This window comes from Hemiscyllium ocellatum, unplaced genomic scaffold, assembly GCF_020745735.1.
Source record: "Hemiscyllium ocellatum isolate sHemOce1 unplaced genomic scaffold, sHemOce1.pat.X.cur. scaffold_565_pat_ctg1, whole genome shotgun sequence".
NCBI lineage: Eukaryota > Metazoa > Chordata > Chondrichthyes > Orectolobiformes > Hemiscylliidae > Hemiscyllium > Hemiscyllium ocellatum.
Window position 1 is genome coordinate 78,354 of NW_026869119.1, and position 19,219 is coordinate 97,572.

At 44.4% G+C, this 19,219-nt stretch overlaps 1 long non-coding RNA gene across 2 annotated transcripts in view; it reads right to left on the reverse strand.

Moving 5' to 3' along the window:
- The window catches only part of LOC132813955 (uncharacterized), an 84,980-nt gene that overhangs the window by 17,416 nt on the left and 48,345 nt on the right, over positions 1-19,219 (reverse strand). Inside the window, exon 4 of one of the 2 annotated variants that reach the window (XR_009644236.1) lies at positions 939-1,136. The exons of the other annotated variant lie outside the window; for it this stretch is intronic. This is a non-coding gene — a long non-coding RNA (uncharacterized LOC132813955). Of the gene's footprint in view, positions 1-938; positions 1,137-19,219 lie in introns of those variants that run through there. 2 annotated transcript variants of the gene reach the window in all.

Consider the following 19,219-nt stretch of genomic DNA (forward strand, 5'->3'; position numbering starts at 1 on the left):
GTAATTATACAGGTGACAGGGCGAGAAAACTAAGTTTTGACACATTCTGGAGACGTGGATGAAGAAAGACAAAGGCATTTTGTGGCAGGAGTAAAATGATTGAAATCGAATCTCGTTGTGAGATGCTGTACATCATAGAGATGTACAGCATGGAAGCAGACGCTTCAGTCCAACCCGTCCATGCCCCCAGATATCCCAACCCAATCTCGTCCCACCTGCCAGCACCCGGCCCATATCCCTCCAAACACTTCCTATTCATATAGCTATCCAAATGCCTCTTAAATTGTATCAGCCTCCACCAAATCCTCTGGCAGCTCATTCCATACACGTATCACCCTCTGCATGAAAAAGGTTGCCCCTTAGGTCTCTTTGATATCTTTCCCCTCTCACCCTACACCTGTGCCCTCTAGTTCTGGACTCCCCGACCCCAGGGAAAGACTTTGCCTATTGATCCTATCCATGCCCCTCATAATTTAGTGAACATTTATAAGGTCACCCCTCAGCCTCCGACTCTCCAGGGAAATTAGCTCCAGCCTGTTCAGCCTCTCCCTATAGCTCAAATCCTCTAGTCCTGGCAACATTCTTGTAAATCTTTTCTAAACCTTTTCAGGTTTCACAACATCTTTCCGATAGGAAGGAGACCAGAATTGCATGCAATATTCCAACAGTGGCCTAACCAATGTCCTGTCCAGCCGCAATATGACATCCCAACTCCTGTACTCAATACTATGACCAATAAGGGAAAGCATACCAAACACCTTTTTCACTATCCTTTCTACCTGCTACTAGTAGAGGAAGATTAGGAGGTCTGAAATGAATCCATCTTTGTATATTGACAGATCATTTTATTAAAAGTGGAGTTGTGAGGATACTATCACTACAAAAAGGTTATTTTCTCTTGTTTTTTTTTTAAGAGAGGTTTTAAAGGCAGAGGTGCAGAACTGCTGTCTGAAAACAGTTTAAGTAAATAACTGAGGAGGCCTTTAGGTTTTATTAAAACGGTGGTAACAATGGAAGGGCAGTGGCCAGCTCTCCCAGACTAGGGTTTCTCGTTTTGATTTTGGCTGCAGCATTCAGAAGCTGTTGGAGATCCCAGCTGCTTTTCTCTCTGAGATGGGTGTTGATGTTGATTTTTCCTAGATCAAAAAACTGCATGTAAGAATCTGTATTTGAATTGATCTTTGTGCCAAGCAGTGTATACCAAGAAGGTACGGTATGTATTGTTTGTGTAAGTGTACCAACATATAAGCTCTCCCAAAATTTTCTTTGATTGTATTTTAACTAAAGCATTTGAATAGATTATATTTGGCTTAATGTCGAGTGTTTTGACCAGTCACAACATATCTGGAAAACGCACTTCACATCTCTCTTTCAAATAAGGAATGGTTTGGGTCTAAGTGGCCTTCTTAAAATATTTTTTCGGGGATCTGGTCTGGTCCACAATATTTGTAGCCGAGGGGTTTCTGACTGACTCCTGTTGCTGAGGTGCTGGGGATGGTTTGCTGGAGGTTGTGCTGTGAGCTGCCTCAGACACTCAGGGAGACCGGAGCATTTGGTGACCCAACTTTGGATGGAGCATGGGGACTATGGTAACAGCATCTGGGTGTGTAACATGAACACCAAATGGAGCAGAGGCTGCAGACAGGGGAAGCTCTGAAACCACGGAGTGAGTGTGTGTAGGGAAAGGGATCTGCTGTATCCATTCCAGGTTTTCCAGGAACAGCTTCCCAAGCTACACTTAACCCAGGAACAGATAGTGAGGGGATCTGGACTGAACACGGATCTGGTCACAGCGCGGTGTCACCTTCTTCAACATGACCTGCAGCTTCACGCCAGGGGGAAGACGGTGCTGCCGGTGGCTATTAGGGTCACAGTTTCATTCAGCTTCTGTGATCCGAAACTTTCCAGGCCGGAGTCGGTAACAGCTCCGTCTTCTCCCAGTATCTCAACATCAATGTCACCATTCGGTGATGGAGGATGTATACGGTGGATGAGATCAATACATTGCTTCTCCCTCAGCGGGAAGCTGCCAGGTGTATCCTTATTTTCCCAGTATAGTGAGATTCCCGAAGGTGTACATGGTATCTGTAGAGTAGCCATTACATGGGGAGAGGTAGAGGAACTGAAGGAGCTCTCAATCTATTAATGTTACAGGTTGTCCATGCACAATACATTATGTTGGTGAATACCCCTGTCCTGAAAGCAGCCATAGTTCCTTCATTCAGAAGCAGGCAGCCATTCCCATCGTCTACGGGTCTCCATATAGAAAGGAATAATTGTATCTTGGATAAAGGCCATCCCCTTACTACACTTTCAAAACACCATCCCTACCACCAAACAACCACATCAAAAGTATTCCATGTGTACAGAGAGCAATGGGGTCACTCGGATTGTCAATGAGCAGACCATCAGGGAGGGAGAAAAACCTTCCATGTCTGAACGGGTCTGAGTGAACCCCCCAGTACACAGTATCACGAAGTCCTGTAATCCCTCTCCATTTCAGTAAGATACTGCCTTCCATTATTCCAGTAAATGAAATTACAGGTTATATTATGTTGTATTGCACCTGCCAGATTATTATCCATTGTCTTTAACTTTCTGTATCTATTTGCAGACACTCCACCCTCTATTGATAATTTAATCTCTTGCTTATCCAAGCGACATCACCAAACTCAGTATCTGTATATCTATTCCAACCTCCTGATCATTGATGTAGATTGTAAATAGTTGAGGCCCCCGCACTGGTCACTGTGTGCCTCCACTGGTGACGTTCTGACAAACTGATTAAGACTGACTTATCTAGAGAGCCTGCTTCCTGTTTGATAGACAGTCCTCCCTCTATACTGTGTAACACGGTCGAAAGGCTGATTATGGACGAGGAGCATCAGTCAGGCATCGAACCCCTCAAACCTGCTCCGCCATTGAATACAATCATGGCTGATGTTATCGCGGCCTCGGTTCCACTTTCCTGATAACTCTCCATCCTAAGACACCTTATTTGCAGGAATCATTTGAGGGAACTATCTCTGAGCTCCTTCCAATATAACAATACACTTTCTTCATTGAGTAGAAAAATTCTTTACACACTACTCCAATGTGATCTCACTAAGATCCTGTCCAGAGGCAGCAAAAACATTACCAGGCTGCTGAAAGGTTCCCGCTGAAAATGTGTTGCTGGTTAAAGCACAGCAGGTTAGGCAGCATCCAAGAAATAGAAAATTCTACGTTTCGGGCATAAGCCCTTCATCAAGAAGGCTTATGCCCGAAACGTCGAATTTCCTATTCCTTGGATGCTGCCTAACCTGCTGTGCTTTAACCAGCAATACATTTTCAGCTGTGATCTCCAGCATCTGCAGACCTCATTTTTTACCCTTTGCTGAAAGGTTCCCATCCAGTTTAGAGCAGTCTCAGCTCTCTAGGGTAATACACAGCATTGTTTAAAATCATTGTCCTTCTCTACTCCACATGCATAACGGGAGATCTAAAGAAAATCTCACAATAATGCTTGAGAAGAGCATGTATAACGTGGCGAGATGACCTCTAACATTAATTTTATTTAGAATCTGACCATAGGGGAGGTGCCAGAGTGCTGGAGAACGATTAATACGGTCCCACTTCACAGTAATCGTGATTTGGAAATGCTGGTGTTGGACTGGGGTGTCCAAAGTTAAAAATCACACAACACCAGGTTATAGTCCAACAGGTTTAATTGGAAGCACACTAGCTTTCGGAGCGCCACTCCTTCATCAGGTGATTGTGGAGGACAAAATTGTTAGGCACAGAATTTATAGCAAAAAATTACAGTATGATGTAACTGAAGCTACACATTAAAAATTACCTTGATTGTCTGTTGAGTCTTTCATCTGTTCGAATACCATGATAGTTTAGCTTCTTCCGTGTGTAAATCAAAAAATCATTTTTTAAAAGTTGCATTCTCAGGTTAACTGCAACAATTGGGTTAGTTACACAATATGTCGAAGGTGTTAGCACGCTGTGTTCTCTGTCTATGCCATGCTTTTAGATCGATTCTAACCTAAATAGTCAAATAACAGAGTTTTACTGTATTCCTGCAGTTTTTGAGCAAAGTACAATGTAACTCTGCAAGTACAAATTCACCCCACAAAATATTTGTGTGCATGTGGGTCTTTGTCTGTCTGTGTGTGGTGTTTTTGTCTTGGTTGGGGGTTGTGAGTGTGAGAGGGAGTGTATATGTGTGTGTAGTGATGTAGGGTGTTTTAAGTCTGTGAGGGGGTGCATGTGTGAGCGTGGGAGTGTGTGTGTGTCTGGGGTGGGGGTTTGCAAGTGTCTGTGAGAGACAGGGTATATGTGCCTGCATGAGTGTAGAGTGGTCTAAGTCTCTGAGAGCATCCATGTGTGAGTATGGGAGTGTGTGTGTCTGTAAGGTTGTGTGCGAGTGTCAGTGTGCGTGTTTGTGTATATGTGTCCAAGTGTATGTGTGTGTACAGGAGTGACTGTGTGTGTGTGTGTATAGTGCAATGGCGGTCACCTGTAGTATAATGAAACCAAGGACCCGGTTGAGGCCCTCACTATGGGTACTGAACTTAGCTATCAGCCCCTTTTTGGCCACTTTTCGCTATTGCCTGTCCCGAAGTCTGCCTTGGAGGATGGTCACCCGAAGGTCCGAGGTCGAATGTCCTGTACCACAGAAGTGTCCCCAACAGGGAGACAACACTTCTGTCTGTTGATTGTTGTGTGGTGCCCATTCATCCTTTGCTGTAGCCTTTGCTCAGTTTCCCAAATGTACCATGCCTCCGGGCGCCCTTGCCTGCAACGTATAAGATAGACAATGTTGGCTGAGTCACATGAGTACCTGCCACGTACATAGTGGGAGGTGTCCTCATATGTAATGGTGATAACCATGTCCACACTCTGACACGTCTTGCAGCGCCTACCATGACAGGGTTGTATGAAGTTGTCCTGAGAGCTGGGCAGCTTGCTACGAACAATGGTCTGTTTGAGGTTTGGCGGTTGTTTAAAGGGAAGTAGTGGAGGTGTGGGGAAGGTCTTGGCGAGGTGCTCAACCTCATTGATAATGTGTTGCAGGTCACGAAGAACATGGCATAGTTTTTCAGCTCCTGGGAAGTACCGAACAACGAAGGGTACCCTGTTGGTTGCCCCAGCAAGGTACCACAATGACTTCCTTAGGAGATAGACATGTGCTGCAACCGACAGGGTACCCTTCGTTGTTCAGTACTTCCCAGGAGCTGAAAAACTGCACCATGTACTTGGTGACCTGCAACTCAATATCAATGAGGATGAGCACCCCGACAAGACCTTCCCATACCTCCACTGCTTGCCATTAAACAACCGCCAAACCTCAAACAGATCATTGTTCAGAGCACATTGCCCGGCTCTCAGGACAATTCCATACAACCCTGTCAAGGGAGGCGCTGCAAGATGTGTCAGAGTGCGGAGATGGATACCACCATTACACATGGGGATACCTCCCACTATGTACGAGGCAGGTTCTCATGTGACTCAGCCAACGTTGTGTATCATATACGTAGCAGGCAAGTACGCCCTGAATCATGGCATATTGGGGAAACCAAACAAAGGCCACGGCAATGGATGAATTGTCACCGCACAACAATCAACAGACAGGAGTGTTGCCTCGCAGTTGGGTAACACTTCAATGGTCCAGGGCATTTGACCTCAGACCTTCAGTTGACCATCCTCCAAGCCGAACTTCGGGACAGGCAACAGGGAAAAGTGGCCGAGCAGAGGCTGATAGTTAAGTTCCATATCCATAACGAAGGCCTCAACTGGCACCTTAGGTTCATGTCACACTATAGGTGACGACCATTGCACTATATACACATCTACACACAGACACGTCTACACACACACACACACTACACAAACACAGAGCCACTCCTATACACATATATACACACGGAAGGCACACACACACACACACACACTCCCACACTCACTCATGCATCCTCTAGAGACATAGGCCACTCTACACTCAAGCGCACACATATACCCTCTCTCTCACAGACACACACAACCCCCCAGCCCAGACACACACACACACACACACACACACACACACACACACACACACACACCTACACCCCTCACAGACTTAAGGCACTCTACACTCACTACACACATATACACTCTCTCTCACACTCACAACCTCCAACCCAGACAGACACACAAACAGACTGACACAAAGATCCACAAGCACACATATATTTTGTGGGGTGACTTTGTAATTGCAGAGTACATTATACTTTGCTCAATAACTGCATGAATTAATGTAAAACTCTGTTATCTCACTTTTTAGATTAGAATCATCTAAACATCATGGCATAGAGAGAGCGCTAATACCTTCGACATATTGTCTAGCTAACACCAATTGTTACATTTAACCTGAGGAAGCAACTTTTTTTTAAAAAAAAGTTGTTTTTGATTTACACACGAAAGAAGTGAAACTATCATGGTATTCGAACAGATGAAAGACTCAATACATGGTCAAGGTATTTTTAATGTATAATTTCAGTTACATCACACTGTAAATGTTTGCTATAAATTCTGTGCCTTACAGTTGTGTCCTCCACAATCATCTGATGAAGGAGCAACGCTCCGAAAGCTAGTGTGCTTCCAGTTAAACCTGTTGGATTATAACCTGGTGTTGTGTGATTTATAACTTCACAGTATGGGTGGTAGAGATAGACCAGGGAAGTATAGTTGAACGAGTATTAATTCACAGTTAAGGAAACTACTGGAGAAAACACAGAAGGGTAAAATTGAACTCCAATCAGAGAAGCAAGATCGGATCAGGGATAATCATCATGATTTTATCAGAAGGAAGTCAAATCTAATGAATTTGATTGAATTAGTTTGAGGAGGTCGCTTATTTAGTATTGCAGCAAGGCCTTTGGCAAAGTCCCATATGGGAAACTTTAAAATAAAGTAAAATCTCATGGAATCAAGGATAACGTGACAAGTTACAACGAAAAGCTTCTTAGTGTCAGGGGTCAGAGGGTGGTGGGATAATGTTGTTTGTGTGACTGGAGACCAGTGTCCCCTGGTGTACCACAGGGATAAGTGCTGTGTCCCTTATTATTTGTGGTTTTCATAAATGGTGCAGATGTGAATGAAGGGGTTGGGTGAAAGGGGTGGGGATTGTGATAAGCAAGTTTGTGTTTGCCTGGTTGATTGGCAATGAGGAGAAAGGTCTTATGTTACAGAAAGGTACAGATGGAATGGTCAGATGGTCAGATCAATGGCAGATGGAACGTAACCCTGATAAATATGAGGTGATGCACAGTGGAAGAAGGAACCAGACAGGGGAGTAATCAATGAATGGCAGCACATTGGGAAGCTCAGTTCGTTCTTCTCCACACATCACTGAATGGGACTGAGCAGGGTAATGGACTAGCTAAGAACTGGATCTTGGGTGTTCTGTTAATCAATCGGGGTGTAGATTATAAGAACTATACACAGCATTGGTTAGGCCAAGATGGAATACTGTATGTAGCTCTGGAAGCCACTTAAAAGGAAGGGTATGGTTGTACTGGATGGTATGCAGAGGAGATTCACCAGGATGTTCCCTGGGATGGAGCATATCGCTATGGAGAGAAACTGGATAAGCTCGGGTTGTTTACATTGGAGCAGAGAAGGCTGAGGGGGATGTGATTCAGAAGGCAACGATTATGAGAAGCATGGACGTGGGTGGATAAACAGCAGCTGTTCCTTTTAGTCAGAGAGTTGAGAACAAGCGAGAACACTTTTAAAGTGAAGGGTTTGAGAATTAGAGAGAATTTGAGGTTTGTTCTTCGCCCAGAAGCTGTTAGGGTCTGGAATTCACTTCTTGAGAGCGGCGGTATCACAGGTAGCCTCATAACGATCAAAAAGTTCTTGGACGAGCACTTGGAAGTGCCATAACATTTCCTCCTATGGGTCTGTTGTTTCAAAGTGGGACTGATATAGGTTGTGCTGTATTTCTGTTGGTCTATGCTCCTGTGAGTATATGGTGTGGAAGGTAAATTATTGAGGAGCAAAATGCAGGAATTGATGGGTTTCTGAACAGTATATTCACAAAGTTTATAAGAGTGAACTGTAATAGCTCGACAAATCATGTCAATGTGAGAAGTATGAGAAAACAAGTGCAGCTTCCTTACAATCTGAAACCAGAGAATGGAGAATGGGTAACAGAAATGGCAGAACAATGAAACAGCTACTTCAGTTCTGTCTTCACAGAACTTTCAAACAATACGAGGAAAATCAAGTCGGGTGTGGCAAAAAGGTTCGAGTACATGGGGCATAGAACATAGCAAATAAAAGATGTAGGAGAAATTATTGGGACTGAAAGTAATGGTCACAGACAACGCTAACACGGATTTATGAAATGGGGATTATGTTTGAGAAACGGTCTGGGAGACAAGTACTTGGATTTTCAGGAAGGTTTTGGTAAAGCTAGTTTGCAAAATAAAATCTGAGTGGATTGGGGCGAATATATGACCATGTTTCCAGAATGGGACAGCTGGCAGGCAACGGTAAATAGAAATAAATAGGCTCATCAAGCAACAGCCTGACATTGTCTGTAAGATATGATTCTGTGAGTATGACTATATCCCAGACACCCCATCACCTTTCCGGATATCTCCTGTCTCACCAGCAGAACAGACAGAGAACAGCCAGGGAATTCCTAGAGGCATGGCACTCATCCACAGACACAACCAATGAGCACATCGACCAGGACCCAATATACCAGCCACTGCAGCGGACAGCTGGAACGGACAACCGGAAGCGGCAGAGACAAACCACTACAAATGCCGGAGGAAACATCACAGAAGCGCTTCACAGGAGGCTCCCAAGCACTGACGATGTCACCTAGAAAGGGGATGAAACATCTGCAACACAAATTCCCAGCTCGGCGAACAGAACCACAACAACAGGCACCCGAGCTATAAATCTTCTCACAAACTTTGAATTAGTAATTATTAGTGGTTATTAGAATTAGTAACAGATACAGCAGAAGTGATGGCAGAGTGGGATACAATTGGAAGGGAATTGCTCTGGGAGTCCTCAACAGTGACTCCGTATCCCATGAAGTCTCGTGGCGTTAGTTTACACATGGGAAAGAAAACCTCCTGCTGATTACCATGTACCAGTCTCTCTTAACTGATGAATCAGTACTCCTCCATGCTGACCAACACTTGGAGGAAGCCCTGAGCGTGGCAAGGACACAAAGTTGTACCCTGGGTGGGGGATTTCAATGTCCACCACCAAGTGTGGCTCAGCTGCAGCATTACAGATCGAACTGGTCGGGTTCTAAAGAACATAACTGCTAGACTTTGTCTGCCGCAGTTGGTGAAGGAACTAACGAGACATATTTGATTTCATTCGTACTAATCTGCCAGTTGCAGAAGTATCTCTCCATGACAGTATCTGTAAGAGTGACCATCGCATAGTCACTATGGAGACAAAGTCACACCTTCACATTGAGAATAGCCTCCACCATTTTGGGTGGTACTATCACGGTACTAAATGGGACAGACTTCGAACAGATCTAGCAGTTCAATCCTGGGTTTTTATATGGTGTTGTGAGTCATCAATAGCAGCAGAATTGGACTCCCGCACAATCTCATGGCCTGGCATATCCCCCTTGCAACAATTACTATCAAGCCAGAGAATAGACCCTGATTCAATGGAGTGTGCAGGAGCAGCATCAGACATTCCTGAAAATGAGGTGGCAGCCTGACGAAACCACCAAACAGGACAACATGTGGCCAAACAGCATAACCAGTATGAAAGAGACAGAGCTATGTGATCCCAAAAGCCGCGGATCAGATCTAAGTTCTGCAGTTCTTCCACATCTCGTGGAGAAATGGTAGGGACAATTAAACAAGTCATTGGAGGAGGAGATTCCACAAATATCTCCACCATTAATGATGCAATATCCTAGCTCTTCATTGCAAAAGATAAGGTTGATGCATTCTCAACAATCTTCAGTAAGAAATGCTGAACGCATGATCCATCTTGCCCTCCTTCAGTGGTCCTCAGTAATTCAGTTACCAGTCATCAGCAATTACATTTAATCCACGCAATATGCAGAAACGGTTGTAGAGACTGGATACTTCAAAGGGTACATACCCTGACTACATTCTGGCAATAGCACTGAAAACATGTGCTCTAGAACTTGCCACTTCCCTAGCCAAGCAGTTCCCATACAGTTACAACAACGACATTTACCCGATTGTGTGGAAAAGTACCCAAGTATCTGCTGTACATAAAGAGCAGAACAAATCCAATCCGCCCAATTACCAACTCATCAGTCTACTCTCAATCATCAGTAAAGTGATGGAAGGTGTTAGTGCTTTCAAGAAGCACCTGTTCAGCAATACCCTGGTCAATGACGCCAGTTTGGACTCTACCAGAGCCGCTCAGCTTCTGACCTCATTCCCTCAAACATGGACAAAAGCGCTGAATTCCAGAGGTGGGGTGAGAGTGACAGGGCTTTAAATCAAAGCTGCCTTCGACCAAGTGTGGCATCAAGTGGCCTTAGCAAAACTGGAATCAATGGGTATCTGGGTTAAATTCCCCACCCGTTAGAATCGTACCTGACACGTAGGAAGATGGTCATGGCTGATGAAGGTCGGTAAACTCAGCTCTAGGACAAGTCTGTAGGAATCTCTAGAGCAGCGGCTTAGACCGAAGCATCTTCAGGTCCGCTTCATCAATGGCTTGCCTCTATTATAATGTCAGAAGTGGGGATGTTCGCCAATGATATCACAATGTTCAGCAACATTAATGGCTACTCAGAACTGAAATAATCCATGTCCAAATGAGACAAGATCTGGACAGTATCCAGGCTGACAAGTGGCAAGTAATATTCAGGCCACACAAATGCCAGACGGTGACCATCACCACTAAAATACAATCTAAACACTGCCCCTTGGCATTCAATGGCGCTACCATTGATAGTACCAAAATCCTGGGGGATAATCATTGCCTAGAAACTCACTGGACTCGCCCACATAAACACAGTAACTACAAGAGCAGGTCAGAAGCAAGGAATACTGCGGCGAGTAACTAACATCCTGACTTCCAAAAGCCTGTCCATTATCTACAATGCATAAGTCAGAAGTGTGATAGAGTACTCCCTATTTTCCTGGATGATTGCAGACCCAACAACACTCAAGAAGCTTGATACCATCCTGGACATAACAGCCAGTTTGAGTGTCGTTTCATCCACAATACTCCACCACCAACGCTCAGCAGCAGCAGTGTTTTACAATCTGCACTGAAATGGTTCACCAAAGATCCTCAGACACCTTCTTCCCAACTCACCAAAAGGACAAGGGCAGCAGATGTATGGGAACACCACCATCTTCAGTTCCCCTCCAAGCCATCCACCATCCTGATTTGGAAATATATCACCTTCCCTTCACTGCAACTGGGTCAGAATCCTGGGATTCCCTCCCAAATGGCATTGTGGAATAGGTGGACTGCAGCAACCCAACAAGGCAGCTCACCACTACCTGCTCAAGGGCGACTAGGGACGGGCAATAAATGCCGGCCCAGCCAGTGACACCCAGATTCACGAAATAAATAAATCAGAAAAATAAAATGAACACAGGAAGGTTGCTGAGGTATCGCAGGGATCGGTGCTCGGGCCCCGCTGTTCACAAAACGCATTAAGCATTTGGTTGCGGGTATCAAATCCCAGTCTGCGAGCAGCACTAAAGGATGTGGGATTGTGAGTGGGCGAGGAGGTTGTAAGAAAAGCTCCAAGGTGACTGAGACAAGTGGAGTGAATGGGCAAATACGCGGCAATGGAGAGCAAGGTGGGTAGAGGTGACGGTGTGCCCTTTGGTGGGAACAAGCGATTGGCAGCCTATGTTTGAACCATGTTGATCTACAAAGCGATGTATACTCTTTTTTGTTGTTTCCTTCTGAGCAGCCCTCCAAGGTCCCTGCTGCACAGTGAGGTCTCAACCCAGAGGTCAACTCCAAGGGGGGAGTTGTAATATTGAAAATGATCTGGATCTCCCTGTACACCAGTCACTAAAAACAATATTGCAGTAACAGAAAGTAGTTAGGAAGGTAACTGGTGCATTGACCTTCATTTCAGGTGGATTTGAGTCCAGCAAAAAGGGTCTCTTACTGCAGCTGTACAGGGCCTTGTTGAGACCCCATCTCGAACATTGTGCAGTATTGTGTGCAGTTTTGGTCTCCTTACCTAATAAAGGACAAACCTGACATTGAGGGAATGCAGTGAAGGATGGCCACACTGACCTCTGGGATGACAGGCTTGTTGTGGGGGCAGAGTTTGGGGTAACTAGGCCTGTATTCCATGGGCTTTAGGAAAATGAGTGGAGATTTCAGTAACATATATAACACTCGGACAGGGTGAGACAGATTGGAAGCAGGAATGATAATTCCCCTGGCTGGTATGTCTAAAACAAGGGGCCAAAGTATTAGATACAGACAGGACACTCTGCATTGAGATGAGAATAAATGTCTGCACTCAGACACTGGTGACCCTGGGGAATTCACTCACACCTGGTAGCCAAGGCACTGTATATAAATAAGGATTTAGAGACAGGAAAGTGATGATGGGAGAGCAGGAGTACGGTGTGGAAATAAAACGCCAGCCATCATTATGCTGAATTGGGTAGCAAACTTGATGGACCAAAGGGAGTACTGCGTTTCCTATGTTATAGCTCTCCAAGGTTACTCACATTAATGGATATATTCATAGTGTGGGATAAATGCATTGAGGAGATGTTTGAACATGACCGAGAATGGGTGAGGCTCAATGTGTTTTACAACCTCCTCCTTTACCGGTGTTTCTGTGTAATCTGTGGGAAAGTTGTCACAAACTCTCAGATGTTAGGAAGGAGGTCTCTGCAATATCGACAGGATTGTGTTTACCGTTCCCTTTTCGAATACCGAGACTGGTGCTGGGTGTTCTGCCTGGTTTTATCCTTTAAGAGCTTGGAGCATTTTGAAACAATAGATTATTTTGCGTGGCCGACTCAGAGACCATTGAAACGTTTATCATATATCTGTGTGTCTGGAGTCACGTTTAGGACAGACCAGAAAGCACTGGCGATTCACTTCCTGAAAGTCCTTGGGGAAGCAAATTCGTGTTTGCAATCGATATTGGTTTCAAGGTCATATTACTGACATCAGATTTTGCATCTTAATATTTTATTAATTATTTTAAACATCCACCCGCTGCCAGACCATTAGCCTGGTCTGGATTAGTAATCCAATGACATTTCCACAACATCCTTCTCTAAATGAGGACCTATCAGAGACAACACTGAGCTGGTTATTTCTGTGCTGCTTGACAGCTCTGTCAAAAAGAACTCACACCAACTTGACTATCGTGAATGTCCCGAGGGAGTGGTAATTGGTCATATTGTAATTATTCCCCTCTTAGGGGACCGGACATAGCTGTGTAATTTTTCACATTGCCAGGGAGATGTCAGAGTTGGAGCTGGAATGAAGCAGCTTCCCCAGGGACACGGCTTGTTGTGCAGCACAAGTCTTCAGTCTGATCGCAGGAATGGGATCAGGTCCCATTGCCTTTGTCGTATCTACTGTGTTCGGCTGTTTCTTCATGTCATGGGTAGCTAATCAGATTGATTAAAGACTGGCAACTGCACCACCATTCAATATGATCATGGCTGATCATCCTTAATCAGTATCCTGTTCCTGCCTTATCTCAATAACCCTTGATTCCATAATCCTTGAGAGCTCTATCCAACTATTTCTTAAATGAATCCAAAGACTGGACCTCCACTGCCCTCTGAGGCAGAGCATTCCACACAGCCACTACTCTCTGGGTGAAGAAGTTTCTCCTCATCTCTGTCATAAATGGTCTACCCCATATTTTAAGCTGTGTCCTCTGGTTCAGCACTCACCCATCAGCAGAAACATATTTCCTGCCTCGAGAGTGTCCAATTCTTTAATAATCTTATATGTCTCCATCATATCCCCTCTCCGTCTTCTAAACTCAATGGTATACAAGTCCAGTCGCTCCAGTCTTTCAGTGTAAGGTAACACGCCATCTCAGGAATTGCCCTCGTCAACCTACGCTGCACTCCCTCAATAGCCAGAATGTCTTTTCCCAAATTTGGAGACCAGAATTGCACACAGTACTCCAGGTGTGGTCTCACCAAGACCCTGTACAGCTGCAGAAAAACCTCTTTGCTTCTATACTCAATCCCTCTTGACATGAAGGCCAGCATGCTATTCGCCTTCTTCACTACCTGCTGAACCTGCATGCATACCTTCATTGACTGGTGTACAAGAACACCCAGACCTTTCTGTACTGCCTAAATTGATTCCAGTTAGATAGTAATCTGCCTTCCTGTTCTTGCCACCAAAGTGGATAACCATCCATTTATTCACATTAAACTGCACCTGCCATGCATCTGACCACTCACCTAACTTGTCCAGGTCACCCTGTAATCTCCTAATATCCTCATCACATTTCACCCTGCCACCCAGCTGAGTATCATCTGCAAATTTGCTAATGTTATTGCTAATACCATCTTCTATATCATTAACATATATTGTAAAAAGCTGCGGTCCCAGTTCTGATCCCTGTGGGACCCCACTGGTCACTGCCTGACATTCTGAAATGGAGCCGTTTATCACTACTCTTTGTTTCCTATCAGCCAACCAACTTTCAATCCAAGTTAATACTTTGCCCCCAATACTATGCGCCCTAAGTGTGCTCACTAACCTCCTATGCGGGACTTTATCAAAAGCTTTCTTATAGTCCAGGTACACTACATCTACTGGATCTCCCTCGTCCATCTTCAGAGTTACATCCTCAAAAAATTCCAGAAGATTAGTCAAGCATGATTTCCCCTTCATAAATCCATGCTGACTCTGACTTATCCTGTTACTATTATCCAGATGTGTCGTAATTTCATCCTTTATAGTAGACTCCAGCATCTTTCCCACGACTGAGGTCAGACTAACTGGTCTATAATTTCCTGCTTTCTCTCTCCCATCTTTCTTAAAAAGTGGCACAACCTTAGCCACCCTCCAATCGGCAGGAACTGATCCCGAATCTATCGATCTCTGGAAAATAATCACCAACGCATCCACGATTTCTCGAGCCACCTCCTTCAGTACCCTGGGATGTAGACCATCAGGCCCCGGGACTTATCAACCTTCAGACCTAACAGTCTCTGCAACACCAATTCCTGGCAAATATAAATTCCCTTCAGTTCAGGTTCTTCAGCTACTGTTACCTCAGGGAGATTGCTTGTGTCTTCCCCAGTGAACACAGATCTGAAGTACCAATTCAATTATTCTGCCATTTCTTTGTTCCCCGTAATATTTCCCCTGTTTCTGTCTTCAAGGGCACAATTTTAGTCCTAACCATTTTTTGCCTTTCACATACCTAAAAAAACTTTTACTATCCTCCTTTATATGATTATCCATCTTAAATTCGTACCAATTTTTCTCTCTGCGTATTTCCTTCTTGCTAATCCTCTGTTGTTCTTTCCAGTCCCCCGTTTTCCCACTTATCTTTGCTATGTTATACTTTTTCTCTTTTAACTTTATATGATTCTTAACTTCCCTCGTCAGCCACAGCCACCCAATGCCTCCTCCTAGGATCTTTCTTCCTTTTTGGAATGAACTGATCCTGCAACTTCTGCATTATGCACAGAAATATCCGCCATTGTTCCTCCACTGTCATCCCTGCTAAGGTATTGCACCATTGAACTTTGGCCAGCTCCTCCCTCATAGCTCCATAGTTCCCTTTATTCAACTGAAAAAATTATCACTTCCGACTGTACCCTCTCCCTCTCAAATTGCAGATTGTATTATGGTCACTACTTCCCAATGGCTTCTTCACTTCGAGGTCCCTGACCAATTCTGGTTCGTTGCACAATACCAGATCCAGAATTAACTTCTCCCAGGTCGGCTCCAGCACCAGCTGTTCTAAGAATCCATCTCTGAGGCACTCCATAAAGTCTCTTTCTTGCGGTGCAATACCATCCTGATTCTCCCAGTCTACCTGATGTTGATATCCCCTATAACAACTCTAGCAACATATTTGCGACAGGCCAATTTCAGCTCCTGATTTAACTTACTTCCGACATCCAGACTCCTGTTTGGGGGCTTGTAGATAACTCGCAAGAGGGTATTTTTACCCTTAGTATTTCTGAGCTCTATCCACACTGACTCTACATCCCCTCATTCTATGTCCCGCCGTGCAAGGGACTGCATATCATCCCTTACCAACATGGCCACCCCACCCCCTCTGCCCGTCATTCTGTCCTTACAATAGCACGTGTAGCCTTGAGTATTAATTTCCCAGGCCCTGTCCACTTGAAGCCACGTCTCAGTTATCCCCACAATACCGTATCTGTAAATTTCCAAAAGAGCCTCAAGCTCATCCATCTTATTTCTAATGCTTCATACATTCATATATGGTATTTTTAATTTGTTACTGCCCTGACCCTTCCCATCAACTCCTATTTCACTCAACCTTACAGCATGATCTCTTTCTGAGTTTCCTGCCTCATTGATACAGTTGTCTTTCTTGACTTCCCTTGTTCTAACTTTCCCTCCAATTTCCTTCTTAAACATCCAGTTTGTCCCCTCCCCACACCCCCTTCCCGCTCGCAACTCAATTTAAACATAGCTGAGTTGCAGTAGCAGACCTGCCTGCCAGAATGCTGGCCCATAACCTATGATGGTGCAAATCGCCTCTCTTGTAGAATTTATGCTTCCCACAAAATATACCCCAGTGATCCAAGAATTTAAATCCTTGCTTCCTGCAGCAGTTCCCCAACCACACGTTCAAGTCCATTATCTCCCTGTTTCTGGCCACACCAGCCTTAGGAACTGGAAGCAAACCGGAGATAACCACCTTGGACGTCCTGCTTTTCAGCCTTCTTCCTTGTTCTCCTAAGTCCAGCTGTAGTATGTTCCTCCTCTTCTTCCCGACATCATTTGTGCCGACATATACCACCAACTCTGGCTCTTCACCTTCGCCCTGGAGGATTTCCTGCACTCTGTTTGTGATGTCTTTAACCCTGGCACCAGGAAGGCAACACATCATTAAGTCCCGTCTGCTGCCACAAAAACCCCGGTCAGTTCCTCTCACTATGGAGTCCCCTATTACCACGGCTCTGTGTGACTCTTCTGCTCTGCCTCCATGCCAACTTTTGATTGACAGACCTGGCCGCCTCGTGGACTGGCAGTGTCATCTGTCTCTACTGTTTCCATAAGTTTCAACTTGTTCCTGACAGGTACTTCCCCCAGGGTCTCTTGCACCCGTCTCCTCTCTGCCTTACTCATTGTCTGCTCTCCTCTGCTCTCTTCTGGTACGATTAGTGTAATAACCTCGCCGAAGGTCTTGTCCAGAAAGATCTCGTTCTCTCGGATGAGCCTAAGGTCCTCGAGTTCTTTCATCAGTGCTGCAATACGCTCTGCCAGTAGCTGAACGTGCACACACTTTCCACACTAATACAAGCCAGACACACCAGAGTCGTTGACCTCCCACATCAAGCACGTAGCACACTCAACCAGCTGGGCAGTCATGTCTTCACCCTCTTCAACTGTGGCGTAATCACTTCCACTTAAATAACAATCACTTACCTTCCCGACCGGCTTGGCGTTCCGACTTCACTTCCTCCCAGCTCCTGCCTCTCTGATGCGAAAAGCAGGTTTAGGTTCACGTGGTTCTGACCCTGACATGTTCACCCACAGTCACTACTGATATATAGATCGTGTTGATTGTAATGGCAGACTGAGGAGATTATCCCTGGGTAAAATATAAAAGGTGGTGCTTGAATGGTATTCTGCTTCTCGTGCTGCTGTGGTCTCCAGCACTACATGAATATGCAGTTTTGAGCCGCAATATCTGAAATGCAATTCTGCTCTCTGTCCCCTAGTTCACATTGAGACTCATTCACCCATCAGCCCTGTACTCAGTGACCTACTCTGGTTCCTGATGTGGAAATACTTGCATTTTCATATTCTCATTCTGCTGAGGTCATGTTTCCAATCTGACACATTCCGTAAGAACATTTAACTGATTTTATTCAATTGTTAAATTCACCTGAATCTTTTCCCTTGAGTAATACCATCTTCTGTGTTTAAGTTGAATGTGTTTCCGTCTGTTTCTCTCCCTGACAATGAATAAGAACTCTGCAGTGTCAGGGATGCCAGCCTGATGTAGTTTCAGAGCCAATGAATTCTCTAGATTCCCAATCCTCTTCACCACATTGTATGTTTCCTCTTTTGATTCGAAGCCTTGTCACTCATGGATGCCTTGTCCTCCCATGAATATGATTCATCTTTTTGGGAGAATTTCTAATATTCTCCGAATTATCCAACATAAATTCCTGCCATTGTAGCTCCGTGGTCTTCCCTGCTTCGCTCCCCTTCCAATTAACTTTAGCCAGCTCCTCCCTCATATCTTTGTAGTGATATTGCTCAATTATAATCACATTACATCAAGAAGAGAGCTATAGATATAAATCGAAATAAGGTGTTTTGAGAGATGGGACATAAAGAATAATTGGCAATTTTTTTGACTAGATACAAAGAGAGAGGATATAGATGGGGACATGTGAAAAATGAGTAAACTAGGTTATTGAAAGTAATAGATGCACATCCCTCAATGTTTTGGCAATTCCTGTGTGCTGTGGTACTTTCTACAGTGCATTTATAACAGAGTAATGTGTTCAAATGGTGGGTCTGATGTCAGAATTTTTCTCTCCAATGATATGACAGACACTAGCTTTGGAATGCACCCAGCAGGCCAATATATTGAAGTCCCAGTAGAAAGGGGATTAACGGAAATACGTTGGGACACCAGAAGAAAGAATGTACAACACACAACCTGATAAGAATGTGAAGTTAGAGTAGAGAATTCCAGAAAAGGATGGAACACTGCGAGAAGGGGAACATGTCACATTACATGAGCATCAAATAATGTTTTATAAATTTTATACATCATGTGCATCATTTTTCAATAACTGTGTCTCCGTTGTTCATTTAGAATGTGTTGTGCACATATGAAAAATATCTGCACACACACATTGATTAAACAATGTATACAAAATCATTTTTCTGCCATTGTAATGGTCCTGTTGTCGTGTTACCAGGATACATGAACACCAACTGGCCACCAAAATACATGACGCACTATCACTATATTCCATAATACAGACAGAGAAGGGCATCACTTTGACTG